Genomic DNA, 8,361 nt, shown 5'->3' with positions numbered 1-8,361 from the left:
TAAATATTGCAGCGTTTTGGGGAAATGCGTGTTATATGAAATGTTGTAATATTTTCCAATATCTTGTTTTGTTTTCTGAAATGTAGTGTTTCCTGGAGTTACTGTGGCAGGGTCACTGCAGGTGGGGAAAAAAAAAATCAGTACTGTTTAGTATCACATTATTTTGCATGGGAATATAGTAGTGATACACTGATGTCAAATATCTTTAATGTACATATATATATATATATAATCAATTTGCAAATATTTCAAAAACAGATTCAACTTTTGGTAGCCTTCTAAAATAATAAAAATCATCAGTTTTCTTCCAGTCCACTAGGTATTTTTGCATGCAGTATAACTGAAGTGAGATGAACAGACAGAGATGAATGATTGTATCGGATAAAAACAGTGTTGACAAAGTTTTCCTTTGCTGACATAATCTGAAAATAAATTGCAATATATAGCTTAACAATATATGTTATCACAATACTCACAATAATACTGTATTATTACTTAGGTAACGCAAAGGTATCGTATCGTGGAGCCTCTGGTTATTCCCACCCTTAATGTTTACAGTGTTGTTACCTCATAGGAGCTGCTTATACATCCTAGTGTGACCAGAAGTGCAAATTTTGAGGGGGAGGAAAGGGTCATGTGCCCCTCAATATTTAGAACATGGGCATTCCCCCAATAGAGACATAAAAGTGGCAGAGGGCTTTTATTTTGACAAAAACTAGGAAATTTAGGCTACATCATTAACTGATGCTGAAAGGGCACAGTTTGTTGCATAAAAATCCACCAGAATGTGGGGAATAAAGTGTTTGATACTGAACATTTTCTGGTGGAGGACCACCAAACCCGCCATTTCATATGTGTCACCCCCTATGATAAAACAAAAACTATGCACTTGGTCGTACCAATAGTCCAGAGAACGATCCTCACACAGAGAGAATTATTAAGTGAAAGCATATATGTTGTCCAAACAATGGCGAGTCTGCGCAGAGACATTTTATTGATGGCAGTGAAAAAATGAGGTGCTTTGTAAGGAGCCAAATCTAATGAATGTGAAAACCAACTCCAAACCAGCCCAGGAGATATCAGGGGGCTGTTGTGTCACTGTAATATGTAATAAGTTTTTGTTTTTTTTCCAGATATACCTAATATTAGGCTACCTCAGATGGAGTTGAGAGATATCCATAAAACAAATTTTGAATATGTTCACAGGTTAATTTGCTTATATAAGCTGCTTCATACTTGCTGGTCGTAGCACAAGTGAGTGAATATTAAGAAGAATCTATGAGGCTTGATATATGTTTGGTTTGTCTGTTTTAGGCTGCTCTCGAAACAACATGGTAGACTCCCTAAAAAGACCACATGCTTGGTATTTAAATATAAACGACTCATTCTAAGGTTAGAAAACTCAAGGATTCTCATTTTCCAAGTGACTCAAGTGATTCTACATTAGTGAAAACATAATATTTATTAAATATACATTTCTGCCAATAGATGTCCCTAAATCCTACGCACTGGACCTTTAATGTGTATCCTTTGATGTTGCAGTTGGTAAAGGTTAAGCTCATTTTAAATACCATTTATACCACTGGGTAGCTTAATTTATAATAACACATCACAGTTTATCAACAAAGACCTCTCAGAGTTTATTTTAATAATAATGTGCTGCATAGGGCATATAGAAAATAAGGAAACATTTCTAGCGTTATTGCCACACCAGATTTAATGTAAAAAGCTAGAATTCAAAATGAATTAAAATAGGACCAGGTTAGCTCATTTAACACTTAGAAACATGAAGATTGCAACATAAATCAAAGCATTTACATGGTTTGGGATATTTAGCCAAAGTAAAATATGTAATGGAATAAAAGTATACAGTAGCACAAAGTGGAATTACTGGAGTAAAGCACGAGTATGTCAAAAATGTACTTAAATACAGCAAATAAACTGAGGACAGAGCACAAGTGAAGGCCAGAGGCTGCAGCTGCCCTGCAGTGTGACACAGTGAGCACAGGGGGGCAGCACAGTGCCACGATTATCTGCAGACAGAAAGTCTATCACGTTTATCAGTTACTGATTCTGTTTCAGACCAAACTGTCAAACTTAATGTTTTGATGAAACTACTCTCAGGTTCTGCAACGGTAAATAATCTATTCAAACATTAATATCTAAGGTAAAATCTTACAGCTATTCTTTTGATTCTTTTTACTCTGTTTTTCTGTTTGAATATTAATAAAAGCCGAATTCAGTTATTCAGCCTATCACCTAACTAATTCAGTGTTTTTTTGGGGATGCTTTATCTGTTAGGCCTAGTTCTATATAACAGAACACTAGCTTGATTCTTCAGCCTCATAATTTACTTATAATTTGTTTTAAATGTGAATGTTTTATTACAACATAAACAGAGAAATATACATGATTCTATACCTATCTTGAATCCCTTAGTCCCTGATGTTCATGCACATATATGAGCTGTGTGAAATACACAAATAGCTGCAGCATCCTTTGACTGACATCCTTGACAAGGTCATGTTAAAGAAGAGCAGTGCTCCTCACGTATTGTTCTCCTAATACAGGGTTGGGTTTCATACATAAACAACAAGGCAGCCTGTTGTTGTTCCTTCTCACCTGGGAATTTTCACACATTTCCAGCCCAGATCTCGAGAAAAAAATCTTCTCACCTCAAAATGAAACAGGTTTATTTATTTTCAATTTCAGAGGAAATCACCTTGAGAAGCAAAAGCTTGTTCTTTTAATAATCTGCATCTAATAATCTGTACTACAATCATCTGTGGCAAACAATCTTTTTACCTGAATACATTGTAAAATCTCCCCTCTGCTGAGGTTAAAAAAAAAAAGGGAAAAGAGGTTTCTGGCTGTTGGAAACATTACTCACTGAGGATCAAATCGCAGCGCAGCCTTTGATGAGGGCTTCACTTTTCTGCCAGTGTTAAAACCGGAGCGTCAGATTACAGCCGGCACTCTCACGGGTTTTGTGATGCAGCCCAGATTGTGTGATTTAGATGTCTGTTTGTTGAGTCTAGATGTTTCAGGTTGATCAGATAGAGACATCTCTATCAGGCAGATCTAAGTGTGGCGGTTGGTCCTGAGCCATTAAAAGTCCCAGAGCACAAAGACCTGCAGGACACATTCACTGATCTCAGGAGGGTTGACAGAGCTGTACGATAAAGACAGTTTGACTGCAAACATGACAACTGGGAGATGAGGTCCAGCATCAGATGAAATCAGAGAGCTTCTCATGTTACTACAATTTAATGCCAAATTATCAGATGATGTATAATGGAAATTACTGTGAAGAAAATCAATATGATACACACTGAGGATTGTTTTGGTTGCGCATGTTTTTCCAGCACTGTCTTGAAGAAATACATGAAATAGACACGAGGTCATTACAAGATGGTGGCCACAAAATGTGTTACAATTACATGCACAAATTACACCACGAGCACAATTCCAATTCAAAGTGTAATTTATATCATCCCCCTCAGTGTGAAACGGCTGCAGTTTGGCTAGGTTAGGGGAAAGAAAAACAGTTGATTAGGAGGAACAAAACATACTTAGTTAAGGCAGAGACAGGCCCCCTAGGAAATGAGCTCAGCCTTGCCTTTAAGTTTTTGCAGTGGTCACCTGTGGTATTGCAAAAAGAAAAATCCCTTGTGGCCCAAAGTGAATTTTTAGAAAAAACAAAGTCTGCAAACTAGATTGTGCTCCCATGAATATTTAATATAATTACCACCAAGGTGACGTTGTGATCTACATGCCCTTAATCAGACAGAGGTTCTTTCTTCTGTTTTTTCTTTCTTTTTTTTTCTACCCTCGCGCTATCGCTTGTCCAACACCTAGTCTCTTTGTTGTCTGGATGTGCGTGCTTTTGTGAACTTTTTTCCAAAACATATTTCACTCATTGACTAAACAGTGTAAAAATTAGCTGTACAACCGCTGACAGGACACCTCAAACTGCAAACAAGGTCAATTATGACTCTATTGTGCATTTCTGATCCATGGAGGTTTAAAAGTTATACAGCTTTTTGAGAGAAGTGAATAATGGGTGACATCATCACCATGTTAGGTCAATGACCCATGCGTAAACTCTTGAGAAACACTACTGCGCATATTCAGTTGGCTGCGTACCACAGAATTATACATGGAAGCTAGAAACTTTTTTTTGGCATACGCAACAAGTGAGCGGTTCCACTGGACAGAATAATCAATCATCCTGTCATCTTGTAGTCCATTACCTAGTTATTATTCTATGGTCAGAGATCACAGATAAATGAGAGGGCTCACTTTAGAGTAATTTTCTGTATCTGTGTTACGATGGTTTTACCATCACTCCGCCCTTCAGGAGACTAGTGCCGCCCTCAGTCTATTAACTCAGGTTGGAGTGAAGGTTAGCACATAATATGACAGATTATTTTGGCCTAAAGCCTCTGAAGTAGATATTAAATCCATTTTTCACAAGCCACATATCTCTCCTGAACATTCTGACACAAAAAGGGAAACTTTGAGACAGACAAATCAGGACAAAATTTACTTTGTGTGAGGCCTGACTCTGTCTCAGCAACATACTCTCGAGACCCACTCGACATCTGGCAACAACCGATATGATCTTCGTGTACTTATGTACTTGGTTGACGTCTGATTTTTAGCCAGCAGATAAGAACGAGCAGCAAAATATGGAGCAAACATTAAATTAGTATTGTATTTTGTGTTGTATTGAATCTGCTTTTACCCATCAACACAACTTTCACAATACTTGAAAGGAAGGTGGGGGGATTCGCCGGAGAGATCACTGTGCCCACTTAGGAGACTGGAGGTTGAAAAGTGATATTTTTTGTTGTAAAGCATCTTTGGTGTAGGTAAAGATTGTAGTCTCAGTTTAAATATGAATTAAACACAAATAACTACGATGTAAGTGACACAAACTTACTTTGTGTTGTGTACATAAAGTAAATTATTTTTCAAACGTACGTTAAGTCTGTGAATTCATATAACTATGTTGCCTTCTGGTTTCACAACATGCACTCCTGGTTGAAAGTCCATGTTTGTTTGACCCGTCCACCTGCCCCTCTTGCTCTTTCTTTTTTTTTTTACTGCTCTAAACTATATTCTGGTTTAAGCTTTAATCTGGTAGGGTGCATCAAATGGTAACATTTATGTTTCAAACTGTATGGTGGTCCCTTTTAAATAACTAATTAATATAAAATAATTTGTACTGGCATGTTTTTTTGTATTGCCAGCAAATAATTTTAACACATTTTGTGCTCACCACCACATATTGCAGTCTTTGATTTGATTTTAATTTAATTTTGATTTTATTATCAGTAAATTAATTTTGTCTTGTGTCCCAGGACATTAGCTATGTCCATCTCAGGTATTCCTCTGAGACCAGGCTGTTTTTTCACAGACCCACAAGTGTATGATTTCACCTTATATCTTAAAGAAAGTCATGTGACTGAAACACAAGCACAGAGGGAGACCATACATTAGCTAAATAGGTCATTTGCTGGGTGGGATTTGTAAAATAAGCAGGATGGTAATGGGTTCACTATATGTATTCATTTCATGTGTATGTGGCCATCCGATCCTGTTTGCTCTGAATGGCACTTGTGTACTTGTAAGCGTTTCATATTTGATTTCAGCCCTACCTCATCAGAGGGGCAGGTGAGCTGCAGTGAATAGCAAACACCTGCAGTCTGCTGTGTTTCTCAGGGCTCTGCAGAGCCATTGAGTGTCTGTGCGGCTTTATGTCCGGATCTGAGTCTGACACGTGAGGTTACAGGATGAGTCTAAATCGAGTGACGCACAGGAGATGTGTTTAATGAGGGACACTGTGTCTTGCCACAGTGTACGTGCTCCAGGAGGGAACCAAAATTCATATATTGTTGCGACATCCTTATTGGGTTTTTTTAATGAAAGAATTAATATTATTTTACAGACATTAAAAAAGACAAGTTATAGACAGATGAAAAGGCATTGTAAATTTCTGCAAACCACGCATATGTAACATTTGTGTGTTATTATGTAGCAGATATGGTGAAACTTAGAATTTCTTTACATTTCAACATTGCTGTCGTCAATGTGTGATTACGTTTAGGCTCAAAAACCATTTGGTTACAATGTTTTGGCTTAAAATACCCAGTGTTGGTGGTACAATCACAGCCTGCAGACTGATGCAACAGGAACTCAAATAGATAACTCTTTGCTCAAGGTTGGAGCAGGGAAAAAGCAAACTGAAGATCACATAACAAAACCAAGGATTCAAGATGAATGAAATATACTGAACAGAAATGCAAATGCACTACTTTTGTATTTGCTCCCTTTTTTTCTCCACAGTTTTAAATGAATGATCTAAAACTTTTCTCATGCACTCAATCGATATATTTATCTCAAATTTTGGTTGCCAATTTGTTAATTGTTCAGCTTGTTTACATTACATCGATAACTGCAGGATTTTTTAAATAATTCTCTGTAAATGCATTTACATTTTATCCAGGCCCAAAGTTATGCATATTTAAGTGCGGGGCTGCTCTGAGTGAAAGGCTGTCTCTGAGATGTAGCCACAGTCTATGAGTCAGAGCCAACCCTCGTTTCTCCACCCTCTCATCCAAATATGTAACTTCTAGGTCCAAAAAAACTCAAGATGGCAACAGCCAAAATGCTGAATTCGAGGCTTTAAGACAGCAGTCTATAAACCAGTGGGTGATGTTGCATGATTTGTGTCCATCATTTATACATTCTAGGATCTTCACCTGCAAAATAATCTAAAATCAGCCACCTGAACAGGTGACGCAACAATTGGTTTGCACAACTGAAGAAGAAACCGTCTCAGATGGACCTCTCTATGCTCATCGTCCCATCAGGGTCTTGACCTGACACCAGTTTGTTATTGTAATTGTGCAGTTGTGAGGCCAGTTGGATGTACTGACAAATTCAGGGAAATGACATTTGAGACGTTTAATCAGCATCCTGATATGCCACACTTGTCATGTCGAAGTATTATCTCAGAAAAGGCGTGAAGAAGTGCTCACTAAGACGGATTTAAGCAAATTTGTGACAAAGATTTGACAGAAATATGTCTCTTGAGTGCATAGTCTCAGATCATCAACTAAAATTTGTGAAAATGGGAGGAAAAAAACCCCAAAAGTATTGCATTTAAATTTTTGTTTAGTGTACAAACTTGTCTGACGAGGGGATGAAGTGGGCAGAGAAGCTCGGGTGAGGGCAATTGGGTGGTAAGGCAGAAGAGCAGGTAGGGTGCTGATTGGCTGGGAGAAACATTGGCTGATGCAGGACAAGTTTGTAGACAAGCAAAGGGAAAGGAGCGCAGGAACATAGTAGAGGAAGAAAACAATAAATAGAAACCCTAAAACTAAGAAAATGCAATCTTCATAATAATAAATGACTGAGTTAAAACAAAGGACTCACTAACTAATGAGGGGAACTTAAATTAGTCTATTATAGATAACTCAGTCCAGACTTCCCAAAAAGTCTGATAACATCAGGACACAGCAGACTGTGACAAACATTACAGTCTTCACTGCTCGTCTCTTCAGTGGAACCTTTAAGGAAAACTCCAGAAAAGCTAATAAATGAAGCATGTGGTGGGGATGTTTGATATGAGGACAGATGCAACAATGCAAAGAATGAAAACAGGCAGTGAAACTATTTTTTGTGTGGTATCTTATTCTATTGAAGGACTTCAAGGGAAGAAAAAATAATAAAAAAGAAAGAACAAAAGAAAGAAGGCAAGAAAGATAATACCTTGCTTGCTTGTATCGTCAGTAAAACAACTGCAAACGAGATATTGATTGAAACCACCAATCAAATAAGTCAGAATTAGATTTAGCTTTCTCCTTGGTGCTTTGTGTATTATCTCTCAGTTCTTTTGTTATATAGCAAATTGAGGTTCTGATATTTTGAAGGAAAGACTCTCATTTATCTTTTCTTATCATTAACAAATCCAGTAAAAAAGAACAAACTCAACAATGAACTGATCCTCAGCTCAACTTCATGCTGCTGTAAATCTTCAGTAGAGCCGTGGTTTTCAGCCCATTTTCATGTCAAGGATGCCTAAATGGATACACATTATGTCACTGACCCCCATTTGATTAGATTTTGCTTCAGGGACCGCCATAAAAGCATTTTGATTGTTAGATAGGATTAAGACCAGACGTCTGTAGCTGTGAACTAAATATAAAGAGATAAATGTGGAGGAAGTAAAACAGATAATTAGAATAGTCACTCTCATGACTTTCTCTCCGGGGTCTCCGGCTTCCTCCCACAGTCCAAAGACATGCAGCTCAGGTTGATCGGTGACTCTAAATTGCCCTTAGGTGTGCCTGT

Source organism: Plectropomus leopardus, chromosome 5 (assembly GCF_008729295.1).
Source record: "Plectropomus leopardus isolate mb chromosome 5, YSFRI_Pleo_2.0, whole genome shotgun sequence".
NCBI lineage: Eukaryota > Metazoa > Chordata > Actinopteri > Perciformes > Serranidae > Plectropomus > Plectropomus leopardus.
The sequence above is the reverse complement of the archived record's forward strand: the minus strand, read 5'-3'. Positions refer to the sequence as shown.